We start from the raw sequence: 16,557 nt of genomic DNA, 5'->3' as shown, positions 1-16,557 counted from the left end.
CTCACACCGCGGCTCTTCACCATGTCTCCCCCTCCTCTGGGAAGTTCACAGACTGATCGGCATAGGGCTCTGGTCAAAAGCAGTGCACTATAAAGGGAATAGGGTTTCATTTGCGAAACACAAATGGTGAGAGAAAATATAGAGCAGAAATAGCCCTGGCGGACTCCGTCAAGTGATTTGTCTTTGGTGGCCCATTGTATTCTGAGAGCATTGTGCAGTGTGGCACCAGTGTCTCTCTCCACTATTTTAATAGTTAATCAATAGCTGGTTATTATCTGCCTCTGCTCTCGGTCGGCCCCGTGGATCTAATGGAATTTGTAAACATCCTCACATTTTTCCTCTCTTCTCTCGGCAACATAATTGAAAATATCCACCTTTTTTATTTGTTCCATTTCTTGGAATGTGGATTACCTGTTCTAGGTTGAGAGCCTGGTGCAATGAGAAATGTGACTGACCGCCTTGAATCGGTCTTATGTAGCAACATTTGAAATGTGTTTTTTACATTGGATGAAAGTTGAGACTGGTAAATCATACACTGCATTTGAGGAACAATTGGAAAGTAATTCTGATTTGAAAGTTGATAAGCATGGCACTTGCAACGCCAGGGTTGTGGGTTCGTTTCCCACGGGGGGCCAGTATTGAAAATGTATGCACTCACTAACTGTAAGTCGCTCTGGATAAGAGCGTCTGCTAAATGACTAAAATGTAATAAACTTGTAACCCCACTTTTTGATGTTACTATGATATACTGAAGTATAATTACAAGCATTCCATGAGTGTCAAAGGCTTTTATTGACAATTACATTAAGTTCATGCAAAGAGTCAATATTTGCAGTGTTGACCCTTCTTTTTCAAGACCTCTGCAATCCGCCCTGGCATGCTGTCAATTGACTTCTGGGTCACATCCTGACTGATGACTGCCCATTCTTGCATAATCAATGCTTGGCGTTTGTCAGAATTTGTGGGTTTTTGTTTGTCCACCCGCCTCTTGAGGATCGACCACAAGTTCTCAATGGGATGAAGGTCTGGGGAGTTTCCTGGCCATGGACCCAAAATGTCGATGTTTTGTTCCCCGAGCCACTTAGTTATCATTTTTGCCTTATGGCAAGGTGCTCCATCATGCAGGAAAAGGCATTGTTCGTCACCAAACTGTTCTTGGATGGTTGGGAGAAGTTGCTCTCGGAGGATGTGTTGGTACCATTCTTTATTCATGGCTGTGTTCTTAGGCAAAATTGTGAGTGAGCCCACTCCCTTGGCTGAGAAGCAACCCCACACATGAATGGTCTCAGGATGCTTTACTGTTGGCATGACACAGGACTGATGGTAGTGCTCACCTTGTCTTCTCCGGACAAGCTTTTTTCCGGATGCCTCAAACAATCGGAAAGGGGATTCATCAGAGAAAATGACTTTACCCCAGTCCTCAGTAGTCCAATCCCTGTACCTTTTGCAGAATATCAGTCTGTCACTGATGTTTTTCCTGGAGAGAAGTGGCTTCCTCGCTGCCCTTCTTGACACCAGGCCATCCTCCAAAAGTCTTCGCCTCACTGTGTGTGCAGATGCACTCACATCTGCCTGCTGCCATTCCTGAGCAAGCTCTGCACTGGTGGTGCCCCGATCCCGCAGCTGAATCAACTTTAGGAGACGGTCCTGGCGCTTGCTGGACCTTCTTGGGCGCCCTGAAGCCTTCTTCACAACAATTGAACCTCTCTCCTTGAATTTCTTCATGATCCGATAAATGGTTGATTTAGGTGCAATCTTACTAGCAGCAATATCCTTGCCTGTGAAACCCTTTTTGTGCAAAGCATTGATGACGGCACGTGTTTCCTTGCAGGTAACCATGGTTAACAGAGGAAGAACAATGATTTCAAGCACCACCCTCCTTTTTATAGCTTAGTCTGTTATTCTAAATCAATCAGCATGACAGAGTGATCTCCAGCCATGTCCTTATCAACATTCTCACCTGTATTAATGAGAGAATCACTGACATGATGTCAGCTGGTCCTTTTGTGGCAGGGCTGAAATGCAGTGGAAATGTTTTTTTTGGGATTAAGTTCATTTTCATGGCAAAGAGGGACTTTGCAATTAATTGCAATTCATCTGATCACTCTTCATAACATTCTGGAGTATATGCAAATTGCCTTCATAAAAACTGAGGCAGCAGACTTTGTGAAAATTAATATTTGTGTCATTCTGAAAACTTTTGACCACGACTGTGGTAAAGATTAAGACTAAAAGTGGTAAATGTAGTAGCCTATAATAAGGAAAATTTCAGGTAAACAGAAAGTGTGCAGATAATTTAAAAAAATACATATTAGATGACGCTTACCCAGACACACTTGTCTAAATTGATGGGTCATGTGAAAGAAATGATGATTGTCCATAGAGGCACTGCAGATAGTGCTGATGACTGGGAACTCGCCACCAGTGATGAACTGGTCCGTCCGAAACCACATGTGAACAAGGGAATCTGTATTCGGAGAGCCTGTTTCTGTCCTGCCCTTGACTTTGGTGCAGGGCATGTGATGTCCATAGCCTCTTCGTCGCAAAACTCCCTGATCTTCTCAAAAATATAAGTTTGTCTAGCTGTGTCCAGTCCAGGTGGTGCATGTACAGGCAGACCATCTATGGGAGGAAGGATGTCAGCTTTGCGCAGCAGCTGAAACCTGGTCCCGACTGAGACCGAACGCTCCTTGGCGACAACAACACCAGGCTCCGGGGCATTGAAGCTGTAAAACAGGAAATAACAACATCAATTCACCTCCCAAGTTTAGATAAGAAGAATAACCTCATACAATTAATGAAAATGATATTCACCTGAAGTGCTGGTACTGCTTGATCTGTGGCAGCGACCTGAAGTACAGAGTAAGGTGTTGTTGCCAGCCATAGCTTTCCACCAGCACCGTACCATCCTCCAGTCCAACCAGCTGTGGGATGTTGACTCCTGTCACGGTGCTGTCCTTCACAACACAAGCAATCTTTGACAAAGTGTTCACTCTGGTGTTTCTGAAGCGCTGCTTGATGAGGTCAAAGCACTAGTCGGGGGCACACTTGGCGTGGCCTGTGATCAGGAAGTGAAGGTCCAGACCGTGGTGGAGCTTGTGCATGGTCCGCCAGGCACAATATCAGAGCACAAACGTGTTCTTGTTTTGGCCACTGCAGTTATCACAATTCAGGTCCACACGTGTTTCCCCAACTCTGTAGTTGGTGAAGAAATGGTGCATGTAGTTGATGACTGCGCTGCTGCCTTTGCTGGATGACATGCCTTCATCAATCAAGTAGTTGACTTGTTGACTGGTGGAGGAGAGTCAGGCGTGTTCTACTGATGCTGAAAGACAAATTCCAGACACAACTATTTTAGCATTATTATACAATAGATAGCCGTAATCACCAATAGACACACCTGGCTAACTTGATGGGTCATGTAATCATCTGGCGAAGTCGAGTCTTTTGTTTAGACATGTAGCTAGCTGGCTAGCTAAACAATTAACCATAATCCCTATCCATAGAGTACTAGCAATACAAACCGACTGTCATAGCTAGCTAAAGTTAACCAAATAGGTTCAATGTTAGCTAGTTAGCTAGCTAACATTAGGCTATAACTAGCAATGCAAATGTCTTACTGAGATAATATTACTACACAGATCATAAATGTGATGTTAGCTAGTGAGCCAGCCATCTAGCGTCTGCTAGCTAGCTATCAGTACGCTTTAACTTGATGTCTTTTGTTTAGACATCTAGCTAGCTAGCTAAACAATGATCCATAATCCCAATCCATACAGTACTAGCAATACAAACCGATTGTCATAGCTAGCTAAAGTTAACCAAATAGGTTCAATGTTAGCTAGTTAGCTAGCTAACATTAGGCTATAACTAGCCATGCAAATGGATTGCTGAGATAATATTACTACACAGATCATAAACGTAATGTTAGCTAGTGAGCTAGCCATCTAACGTCAGCTAGCTAGCTAACAGTACACTTTAACTTGGGGTCTTTTGTTTAGACATCTAGCTAGCTAAATAATAACTTGCAATGAAAACAACTTTCGGACAAAATTAGAAACGTATAATATCTGAAACTGTAGCTAGACTCTTACCCGTAGACATGGATGAACACTTCACAGTATTTATTTTTATTTATTTATTTCACCTTTATTTAACCAGGTAAGCCAGTTGAGAACAAGTTCTCATTTACAACTGCGACCTGGCCAATATAAAGCAAAGCAGTGCGATAAAAACAACAACAACACAGAGTTACACATGGGATAAAACAAAAACATACAGTCAATAACACAATAGAAAATCTATATACAGTGTGTGCAAATGTAGTAAGTTATGGAGATAAGGCAATAAATAGGCCATAGTGCAAAATAATTACAATTTAGTATTATCACTGGAGTGATAGATGTGCAGAAGAAGATGTGCAAATAGAGATACTGGGGTGCAAATGAGCAAAATAAATAACAATATGGGGATGAGGTAGTTGGGTGGGCTAATTACAGATGGGCTGTGTACAGGTGCAGTGATCGGTAAGCTGCTCTGACAACTGATGCTAAAAGTTATTGAGGGAGATAAGAGTCTCCAGCTTCAGAGATTTTTGCAGTTCGTTCCAGTCATTAGCAGCAGAGAATTGGAAGGAATGGCGGCCAAAGTAGACTGCAAGTCACTCTGGTTCACACTGACCGTGTGCAATGCCATAGGAATCATCACGTATTTTGCCCTCTCTGTCATGGATGCCATGGTTGCCCATAGTTTGAAGATGTAATCCGAAGACAAGTGTTTTATACAACAGCCTTCTGTGTTCTCTTTTCAACTCTCTCTGTATTTGCAATTAAACGGCAGAATGGTATTCATCTCCTTATCATACTCTGCTTCTACCAGACATTCCACTGATTTCAAAACTCGGTCAACTTCTTCCGTGACAACAACACTGTTGATCGCTGTTTCTTCTCCATCACTGTCATCAGAAGACTCTATAATGTCTTCTTCAATGAAAATCTTTTTACCTAAATCAGGGATTTCCTCATCGTCTGATTCATTTTCAGAGTCAGAAAGAGTCAGCATGGTACCGTCGTCCTCCTGAAAGTAGTCCATCACAACCTTTTCCCACTGACCTATCCAAAACTCATCTCTCGGCATGTCCAGCCCATTCATTATCTCAGCTAATCATGGCTAGCGGGAAGGTTCCTGTCTTTTCCTGTGGCTAAGCCAACTAGGCTCGTAATTTAACAACTTTATTTGTATTTACAGATGGCATACAAGTTTGTTATTAAGGCATATTAAAGTTCAAATGTTCCAGAAGGCATTTCTGCCAAAAAATGCATTTTGATAAAAAAGAAACGTTAAAATGATTCTCCTGTGAAGTCGTGACTTGCGACATATGCCTAGTTTCCTGAAACGAGTCCCAAATGTGAAACGAAAAATTATAGAATCAGGCAAAAAATAGTCATTTAAATCTCTCTTTTCGGTGCTTTTGTGTTAATTTTCTTGTAAAAAAAATTGTCAGACAGATTTATCCTTCAAAGCTTCTAAAAATCTGTAAGTGACTGAACATTTTACTGAAAATTTGACAATTAACGAAATCTCTGGTGACAGGTGTTAAGGGTGGCTCTTGGGTCTGTGTTTGACCAGTATTTCACAGGGGTATTGTGGATAGTGGCGGACTGTGGGAGTTTGATGAAATTTGAAAATAGACACTGGTCAGTTTTGTGTTTTCCCCCCTATGGGCTTAGGTTAGGATTTTAGAGGTGCTTAATCCTAGATCTATTGTTAACTTCTATCCTGCGGCTGGACCACGTGTGAGGGAGAGAATGGACCGTGTGTGTGTGTGCGCGTGTACGTGCATGTGTGTGAGAGAGAGTGTTCGTCCGCTGTGATGGAGCGCCTGCTTTTGTTCTCCTGTTGACAGTCCATTCATCAGCGATGCCTGCCTAACCTTGCATTAAATGAACAGCACAACCCCTGCGTCTGCGCCGCGCACACAGAAGACAAATACCCCCCTTCTCTCCCTCCCTCTGTCCCCCCCCCTTTTTACTCTCTCGCTCCTCCTTTCCTTGCATGTGTAGGCCCAGAAAACCTCTGTCAAAAAACATGGGTTGTGCTTTAAAGGTTTTGTGTTGTTTTGTAGTCAGAAAGATATTATCCCAAGGGGTTGTCTTGTTTTTATTTATTTATTTTTAAACTTCAGGTTCATTTCATTCAGACTTGTGGTTCAATATCTATTCAGTAGCATATAGTCCAGATACAACCAATTTTCCCCTTGGGGAGATAAAATAGTATTTAATTAACTATTTAAGACTAGTTACTTTAGACTTGTTTTAAGACTTTTATTACTCCAAAGCCATTCTTTGCTGATAATATTTTCTAGAGATCATTACCCTGGTTGCTGTGAAAAAAGAATGTGATGCATTTTATTCCCGAAGTTGAATTGGGGGAAAAGATGAACACAAGAATCCACAAAACTATCCCTCACTTCAAAAGCCTCATAAAGATCTGGGTTGGAAAGAGAAGGGGTTCTTATATTTTTTATTCATTCTAACACCAGTGTCTCTCACTGCTGAAGAGGTTGATGGAAACTCACTTTTGCTTGATTCGTCTTTCACCTGCTCTCCATCAAATTGAAATTGTATGGAAAAAGTGGCCTTCCAGTCAGACAGAAGGCGCTCTCGGAAACTTCAAGGACATTTTGGAACACATTAAGAGCAAAATTATTAAACTCCCATCCCTGGTTATTTGTCAGCATCACTCGTTGTACCCCAGGTGACTGTCACACCAAACACCTTACCCCCTGGGTGCAGCCCCCATAACATAACCCCCTGTGTGTTACTGAGTTTACAGTCGCCACTGCTGTTTGTGTATTACCAGAGTTTAGCTGGGCAGGAATGCAGGGCCTCAGAGTTCTACTTAACATCAGAGATGTGATTTCCCCCCTTACTAATGAGGAATTCCTGCTTGTCTAATTTCACATGGAGTATCTACTATTTAGTTTAACACACAACTCACAGACAATTAGACTACACAATATATACAATATAACCCCCCAAAAAGTGTACTGAATTACATTTTCTCTAATTTTAGAGAGCTCAATACATCTCCTACCCAATATTTGCGAGATGGGGAAGTATGAGTCGTCCAGCTAATAGAGTGGTACAGGCAACAGTGTCAAATTAAATTCTTGACAGGGGTTGCTTCCGGGTAGTACTCCAAAAAGAGCTGTAAAACTCCCTAGTCCTTAACAATCACAAGAATACCCATAACATGATGCAGCCATCACTTTGCTTGAAAATATGGAGAATGGTACTCTAATGTGTTGTATTGGATTTGCCCCAAACATAGTACTTTGTATTCAGGACAAATAGGTAATTGCTTTGCCACATTTATGCAGTATTAGTTTAGTACCTTGTTGCAAACTGGTTTGGAATATTTGTATTCTGTACAGGCTTCCTTCTTTTAATTCTGTCAATTAGGTTAGTATTATTGAGTAACTAGTGAGTGTGGAAGAGGTTTAAAAAAATGGTGTTCTATCAGCAATGACAAGTCACCGGGGTCTGACAACTTGGATGGAAAATTACTGAGGATAATAGCGGACGATATTGCCACTCCTATTTGCCATAGCTTCAATTTAAGCCTACTAGAAAGTGTGTGCCCTCAGGCCTAGAGGGAAACAAAAGTCATTCCGCTACCTAAGAATAGTAAAGCTCCCTTTACTGGCTCAAATAACCAAACAATCAGCTTGTTACGAACCCTTAGTAAACATTTTGAAAAAATTGTGTTTGACCCGATACAATGCTATTTTACAGTAAACAAGACTTTCCGCACGCTTATAAGGAAGGACATTCAACAAGCACGGCACAAATGACTGATGATTGACTGAGAGAAATTGATGATAAAAAGATTGTGGGGGCTGTTTTGTTAGACTTCAGTGTGGCTTTTGACAATATCGATCATAGTCTGCTGATGTGTTATGACTTTACACCCCCTGCTATATTGTGGATAAAGAGTTACCTGTCTAACAGAACACATAGGGTGTTCTTTAATGGAAGTCTCTCCAACATAATCCAGGTAGAATCAGGAATTCCCTAGGGCAGCTGTCTAGGCCCCTTACTTTTTTCAATCTTTACTAATGACATGCCACTGGCTTTGTTGTAAAGCCAGTGTGTCTGTGTATGCGGATTACTCAACACTATACACGTCAGCTACTACAGTGAGTGAAATCACTGCAACACTTAACAAAGAGTTGCAGTTAGTTTCAGAATGGGTGGCAAGGAATAAGTTAGTCCTAAATATTTCTAAAACCAAAAGTATTGCATTTGGGACAAATCATTCACTAAACCCTAAACCTCAACTAAATCTTATAATAGATAATGTGGAAATTTAGCAAGTTGAGGTGACTAAACTGCTTGGAGTAACCCTGGATTGTAAACTGTCATGGTCAAAACATATTGATACAACAGTAGCTAAGATGAGGAGAAGTCTGTCCATAAGTAAGCGCTGCTCTGCCTTTTCAACAACACTATCAACAAGGCAGGTCCTACAGGCCGTAGTTTTGTCGCACCTGGACTACTGTTCAGTCTTGCGTTCAGGTGGCACAAAGAGGGACCTCGGAAAATTATAATTGGCTCAGAACAGGCCGTACGGCTGGACCTTAAATGTACAAGGAGAGCTAACATTAATAATATGCATGTACAGTGGGGGAAAAAAGTATTTAGTCAACCACCAATTGTGCAAGTTCTCCCACTTAAAAAGATGAGAGAGGCCTGTAATTTTCATCATAGGTACACGTCAACTATGACAGACAAAATGAGGAAAAAAAATCCAGAAAATCACATTGTAGGATTTGTAATGAATTTATTTGCAAATTATGGTGGAAAATAAGTATTTGGTCAATAACAAAAGTTTCTCAATACTTTGTTATATACCCTTTGTTGACAATGACACAGGTCAAACGTTTTCTGTAAGTCTTCACAAGGTTTTCACACACTGTTGCTGGTATTTTGGCCCATTCCTCCATGCAGATCTCCTCTAGAGCAGTGATGTTTTGGGGCTGTCGCTAGGGCAACACGGACTTTCAACTCCCTCCAAAGATTTTCTATGGGGTTGAGATCTGGAGACTGGCTAGGCCACTCCAGGACCTTGAAATGCTTCTTACGAAGCCACTCCTTCGTTGCCCGGGCAGTGTGTTTGGGATCATTGTCATGCTGAAAGACCCAGCCACGTTTCATCTTCAATGCCCTTGCTGATGGAAGGAGGTTTTCACTCAAACTCTCACGATACATGGCCCCATTCATTCTTTCCTTTACACGGATCAGTCGTCCTGGTCCCTTTGCAGAAAAACAGCCCCAAAGCATGATGTTTCCACCCCCATGCTTCACAGTAGGTATGGTGTTCTTTGGATGCAACTCAGCATTCTTTGTCCTCCAAACACGACGAGTTGAGTTTTTACCAAAAAGTTATATTTTGGTTTCATCTGACCATATGACATTCTCCCAATCCTCTTCTGGATCATCCAAATGCACTCTAGCAAACTTCAGATGGGCCTGGACAAGCAGGGGGGACACGTCTGGCAGTGCAGGATTTGAGTCCCTGGCGGCGTAGTGTGTTACTGATGGTAGGCTTTTTACTTTGGTCCCAGCTCTCTGCAGGTCATTCACTAGGTCCCCCCGTGTGGTTCTGGGATTTTTGCTCACCGTTCTTGTGATCATTTTGACCCCACGGGGTGAGATCTTGCGTGGAGCCCCAGATCGAGGGAGATTATCAGTGGTCTTGTATGTCTTCCATTTCCTAATAATTGCTCCCACAGTTGATTTCTTCAAACCAAGCTGCTTACCTATTGCAGATTCAGTCTTCCCAGCCTGGTGCAGGTCTACAATTTTGTTTCTGGTGTCCTTTGACAGCTCTTTGGTCTTGGCCATAGTGGAGTTTGGAGTGTGACTGTTTGAGGTTGTGGACAGGTGTCTTTTATACTGATAACAAGTTCAAACAGGTGCCATTAATACAGGTAACGAGTGGAGGACAGAGGAGCCTCTTAAAGAAGAAGTTACAGGTCTGTGAGAGCCAGAAATCTTGCTTGTTTGTAGGTGACCAAATACTTATTTTCCACCATAATTTGCAAATAAATTCATAAAAAATCCTACAATGTGATTTTCTGGATTTTCTTTTCTGAATTTGTCTGTCATAGTTGACGTGTACCTATGATGAAAATTACAGGCCTCTCTCATCTTTTTAAGTGGGAGAACTTGCACAATTGGTGGCTGACTAAATACTTTTTTTCCCCACTGTAAATCTCTCATGGTTCAAAGTGGAGGGGAGATTGACGTAATCACTACTTGTGTTGACATGCTAAATGCACCGAGGTGCCTGTTTTAAACTTGTAGCACACAACTTGGACACCCATGCATACCCCACAAGAAATGCCACCAAAGGTCTCTTCGCAATCCCCAAGTCAAGAACAGACTATGGGAGGCGCACAGTAGTACATAGAGCCATGGCTACATGGAACTCTATTCCATATCAAGTAACTGATGCAGATTTTAAAAAAACAGATGAAAATACACTTTATGGAACAGCGGGGACTGTGAAGAGACACACACACAGGCACAGACACATATACACATGATAAGACACGCACTCTACACACACGCACACATGGATTTTGTATTGTAGATATGTAATAGTAGAGTAGTGGCCTGAGAGAACACACTTAATGTGTTGTGAAAAGTGTTATGAAATGTAATGTCATGTAATATTTTAAATTGTATGTAATTGCCTTAATGTTGCTGGACCCCAGGAGGACCGTGTGGACCAAGTCTCGAGAAGGGACGACAACATTTTGGATAACAGTTTAATATCTGTTTATATCAAAGATGGGGGGGCGATAGTGAGAACATCCTTACCTTAAAAAAAAAATTAAAGTTACATTTTTTATGTATTCACATCTCTCCCCAATTAACCTTTGTGAAAGGCTGTGTTAATCATTTCGAGCATTAGTGGACCTAATTGATTCCTAAATTGTAAATAGACCTATCCAGGTTATTTGCCTTTATTCATGCTATCCAATGCCCTTTTGAGTTCACTGAGAGAGATTTGGGCTCCCAGCGAGGAGGAGTCATCTGTTGAGAGAAGAGGAGTCCTTATTTCTTTTAGAAAGGACTTAGTATGGCTTGGTGTGGATTTACAATCAGAGGTGTACAGTTATTTATAGAAGCGGGAGAATCTTTGATTAATTAATATGGGTTCTGATAGTAATTCCCCTGTTTCAGACTCAATAGTTGCTGTATCAGCTAATTGATCATTACTGCGTAGCTTGTTGGCCAGTAAACGACTGGGACCATGGAAGTAATGGTTGAGTCTAACACGATGGATGACGAATTCTGCTCTCTGTCTTATCAATATATTAAGTTATTTCTTGACTTTGGAAAGAGTAATAGCTACCTGGTCTGAAAATAGTGTTTGTTGAGAATGCTCTAACACGATTAACAACATTTCCAATTCTGATATCTTCTTTAAATGTGATTTATTCAACCCAGATGCAAATGCCAGTTGCTTTATTTTTTATAAAACCTTTGGTGGCATCCCATAGAATCCGGGGGTCGTCAACTGAATTTGTATTGGTTATTATGGTTATTAATTTAGTTCAATTTCAAGTTGATCACAGAATGTAGGATTTTGTAGTAATGAAACATTGAAATGCCATCTTGTGGCTCTTTTAGGAGATTCTGAAATTTGATGTTGGCAGTAGTAAGTGGGTGGTCAGACAAACTCATATGTCGAATTTCTATTTTCTTGATTAAAGTAAATAGAGATGTAGATAATAGTATGAAATCGCCTGTTTGAGTAGAAAGTGTACTCTTTTGGTTTAGGATTATGTGCTTGCCAGGCATCAATGAGGTTGTAATCAGAGAGTATATGCTGGAGAGCCTTGGTTGTTTGTGGATTGTAGTTGGTCTTATTAGGTTTGTCCCACATGTCTGACCCAGTAACCAGATGGAATTCAGTTAATTCTAACAATATGATGTTCAGAGAATCAAAAAACGTAGGATCATATGAATTTGGAGCGTACACATTAATAAAGGCAATTTTCTTTCCATTATGGATACTTTTAAGGAAAGTGATTCTGCCTTCTTGGTTTATTATTAGTATTTGTATTTATTATGGATCCCCATTATCTGCTGCCAATGCAGAAGCTACTCTTCCTGGGGTCCAGCAAAATTAAGGCAGTTATAAATTTTTTTAAACATTACAATACATTCATAACAGATTTCACAACATATTAAGTGTGTGCCCTCAGGCCTCTACTCTACTACCACATATATATAACAGAATCCATGTGTACATGTGTGTATAGTGCGTATGTTATTGTGTTTGTATGCATGTGTCTTTCAGTTAGGGCTGAGACGATATCAGTATCGCGATACTCGTTAGTATCGTTGCAAGGAAACAAAACACAAAACTGATTTAACTTCTTTAGAAAAACAGCCCTAATGTTGGAAACAAACATCATTATGTTGTCCTCCAGAGCCACATATATTTATTTCCCAAGCTATAGCAAACAATATTTTACATACAGCAGGTTTTTAAAAGGACCAAAGAGTGTGGTCTGCTTCATGTTTTCATTTTTGCCATGTAAAATATATTGTGATACTGGTATCGTCACAGCCCTACTTTGAATGCTAGGGTTGCATTCCAAATTGCACCCTATTCCCTAGACAGTGTAGACATCATTTAATAGTTACCTTTTCTAGTGCCTATGTCCGCAATGAATCATCCCCTACGATGCATAACCGCTTGCCCTTGCATTCAAATGCTAAACAAACAAACCACATCCTATTCTTGCCACCCATTCTGACAACAAACAAACATTAGGAGTTGGCAAAACAGCATAAACAGCTCTGGGACCAGGCTAACCAAATGTCAATTCTTTGCCAGTCAATGTTCACCTGCCTGTCCTATCCTCTCTCTCTCTGTGTGTGTGTGTGTGTGTGTGTCTGGCCTATCGTATTGTGCTCACCTGGGCTGTGGGGGTGTGTCCTGTGAGGGTGTGAATGTCCATGTCTACAGTGTCCTCCTCACTAAGGTCTGAGAGCTGGCAGTCCACCACACTGTCATACGCAGCGAGAGAACGAGAGAGTATATTAAAAAAACATAGACCTAATATATACAGGTAACTGCCAAAAATAAAGCAAACACCAACATAAAGTGTCTTAGTAGGGCGTTGGGCCACCACGAGCCAGAACAGCTTAAATGCACCTTGGCATGGATTCTATAAGTGTCTGGAACTCTATTGGAGGGATGCGACACCATTCTTCCACGAGAAATTCCATTATTTGGTGTTTTGTTGATGGTGGTGGAAAACGCTTTCTCAGGCGCCGCTCCAGAATCTCCCATAAGTGTTCAATTGGGTTGAGATCTGGTGACTGAGACAGCCATGGCATATGATTTACATCGTTTTCATGCTCATCAAACCATTCAGTGACCACCCGTGCCCTGTGGATGGGGGCATAGCCATGGTGGCCAAAATAATGGCCTGCCAACATTTTTATACATGACCCTAAGCATGACGGGATGTTAATTCCTTATTTAACTCAGAACCACACCTGTGTGGAAGCACCTGCTTTCAATATACTTTGTATCCCTCATTTACTCAAGTGTTTCCATTATTTTGGCAGTTACCTGTATATATACAGTGGGGAGAACAAGTATTTGATCACCTACCAACCAGTAAGAATTCCGGCTCTCACAGACCTGTTAGTTTTTCTTTAAGAAGTCCTCCTGTTCTCCACTCATTACCTCTATTAACTGCACCTGTTTGAACTCGTAACCTGTATAAAAGACACCTGTCCACACACTCAATCAAACAGACTCCAACCTCTCCACAATGGCCAAGACCAGAGAGCTGTGTAAGGACATCAGGGATAAAATTGTAGACCTGCACAAGGCTGGGATGGGCTACAAGACAATAGGCAAGCAGCTTGGTGAGAAGGCAACAACTGTTGGCGCAATTATTAGAAAATGGAAGAAGTTCAAGATGACGGTCAATCACCTTCGGTCTGGGGCTCCATGCAAGATCTCACCTCATGGGGCATCAATGATCATGAGGAAGGTAAGGGATCAGCCCAGAACTACACGGCAGGACCTGGTCAATGACCTGAAGAGAGCTGGGACCACAGTCTCAAAGAAAACCATTAGTAACACACTACGCCGTCATGGATTAAAATCCTGCAGCGCACGCAAGGTCCCCCTGCTCAAGCCAGCGCATGTCCAGGCCCGTCTGAAGTTTGCCAATGACCACCTGGATGATCCAGAGGAGGAATGGGAGAAAGTCATGTGGTCTGATGAGACAAAAATAGAGCTTTTTGGTCTAAACTCCACTCGCCGTGTTTGGAGGAAGAGGAAGGATGAGTACAACCCCAAGAACACCATCCCAACCATGAAGCATGGAGGTGGAAACATCATTCTTTGGGGATGCTTTTCTGCAAAGGGGACAGGACGACTGCACCGTATTGAGGGGAGGATGGATGGGGCCATGTATCGCGAGATCTTGGCCAACAACCTCCTTCCCTCAGTAAGAGCATTGAAGATGGGTCGTGGCTGGGTCTTCCAGCATGACAACGACCCGAAACACACAGCCAGGGCAACTAAGGAGTGGCTCCGTAAGAAGCATCTCAAGGTCCTGGAGTGGCCTAGCCAGTCTCCAGACCTGAACCCAATAGAAAATCTTTGGAGGGAGCTGAAAGTCTGTATTGCCCAGTGACAGCCCCGAAACCTGAAGGATCTGGAGAAGGTCTGTATGGAGGAGTGGGCCAAAATCCCTGCTGCAGTGTGTGCAAACCTGGTCAAGACCTACAGGAAACGTATGATCTCTGTAATTGCAAACAAAGTTTTTTGTACCAAATATTTAGTTCTGCTTTTCTGATGTATCAAATACTTATGTCATGCAATAAAATGCAAATGAATTACTTAAAAATCATACAATGTGATTTTCTGGATTTTTTTTTTTTTTTAGATTCCGTCTCTCACAGTTGAAGTGTACCTATGATAAAAATTACAGACCTCTACATGCTTTGTAAGTAGGAAAACCTGCAAAATCGGCAGTGTATCAAATACTTGTTCTCCCCACTGTATATACTGACTATACAGTACAAAACATGCTCTTTCTATCACATAGACTGACCAGGTGAATCCAGGTGAAAGCTATGATCCCTTATCAATGTCACTTGTTAAATCCATTTCAATCAGTGTAGATGAAGGCGAGGAGACAGGATAACAATTTTTTAAAGCTTAAGACATGGATTGTGTATGTGTGCCATTCAGAGGGTGAATGGGCAAGACAAAATATTTAAGTGCCTTTGAACGGGGTATGGTAGTAGGTGCTACTCAATATTAGGAAGGTGTTCCTAATGTTTGGTATACTCAGTGTATAGGCCTGATTAGTACATAACAATATGTACTATCATGGTCCTCTTCCTCAACATCCTGATCTGCTATGAGCCTGATCTCATCTGAGCTGTCAGCCACCTCCTCTGTAGGGACTGCAGTAATACAAAAATATATAGTGTAATTAGTTGCCTTATTTCATAAATCCATAACACATACAAACGTTTTGATTCACTAAAGGGCTGACCAGAATGAATGACATTATCTGACTTCTAGCAAACACTTTTACACTTTGCTTGTGTCTACTTAGGCTCATTCATCGCATGGATGTGTGGTGGATGATGGATAAGCCATCATTGATAGCCAACCAAGCACAAAATATGCCATCCTATCTAAGTTAGGATTTAGTTATTTTAGTAATCTAACTACCTTAGTACAGTAACAGTACAATAGTAGAAATATATATCTGATACTAGAAAGGAATGCCATGTCAGAAAACTTGGAGCATAGCTAGCTAGCTACTGTTGTCTACGAGCTAGCTAGCCATCTTTAACATGATTGGTAGCTATATTCAAAGAGGATTTTTTCTACAATAGTCACAACATATTGACACAATTACAATCTGTATCGAATAAAACATCTAATTTCATCAATTACGTGTGGAAATAAGTATTTGAGTAAAAATTAGCAAGCAGTAGCAGATGAAACATAAAGTGAAATATCTCTACCTGTCTCTCCACATTTTTAGCTTTCGGCTGTCACTGTCTAGCTGGCTAGGTTGCAGATGTTTACAAGCCCGTACCAGTAACATATGGCAGTATTCAAACAAAATCTTGTTCACATATTTTGCCAGCTAGAAAGAAATAGCCACAAATTCATTTAGAAACGGAGGAAGAGGATAGCAACCACAATTATTCAGCGCTGCAAATACAGATTTAACTAAATGATTTTTGTCTTTCAAGTGACATTATTGATAAAACATTGTCATAACCAATTTAACAGCTTTCTTACCACAACTGATCCACCTGGTTTCCACTTTGAAGCTGGAACAATAGCACTCCAGATCCGCTATTGTGCCAGCTGAACTGAGCTCATGCCTGTTACATAGTTCATCTGCCTTGAATTAAATGTTATGGCTGAGATTGCTAATTGAACAAAATAAGTATGTTGAGGGTCAATGTTGTCAAG

The 16,557-nt window shown here is 41.3% G+C and overlaps 1 protein-coding gene across 2 annotated transcripts in view; it reads left to right on the top strand.

The window, feature by feature from the left end:
* LOC121582252 (protein arginine N-methyltransferase 3) overlaps positions 1–16,557 on the top strand; it is a 131,190-nt gene that overhangs the window by 80,874 nt on the left and 33,759 nt on the right. The window lies entirely within an intron of this gene.

This window comes from Coregonus clupeaformis, chromosome 15 (assembly GCF_020615455.1).
Source record: "Coregonus clupeaformis isolate EN_2021a chromosome 15, ASM2061545v1, whole genome shotgun sequence".
Classification (NCBI taxonomy): domain Eukaryota; kingdom Metazoa; phylum Chordata; class Actinopteri; order Salmoniformes; family Salmonidae; genus Coregonus; species Coregonus clupeaformis.
The sequence above is the reverse complement of the archived record's forward strand: the minus strand, read 5'-3'. Positions and strand labels throughout refer to the sequence as shown.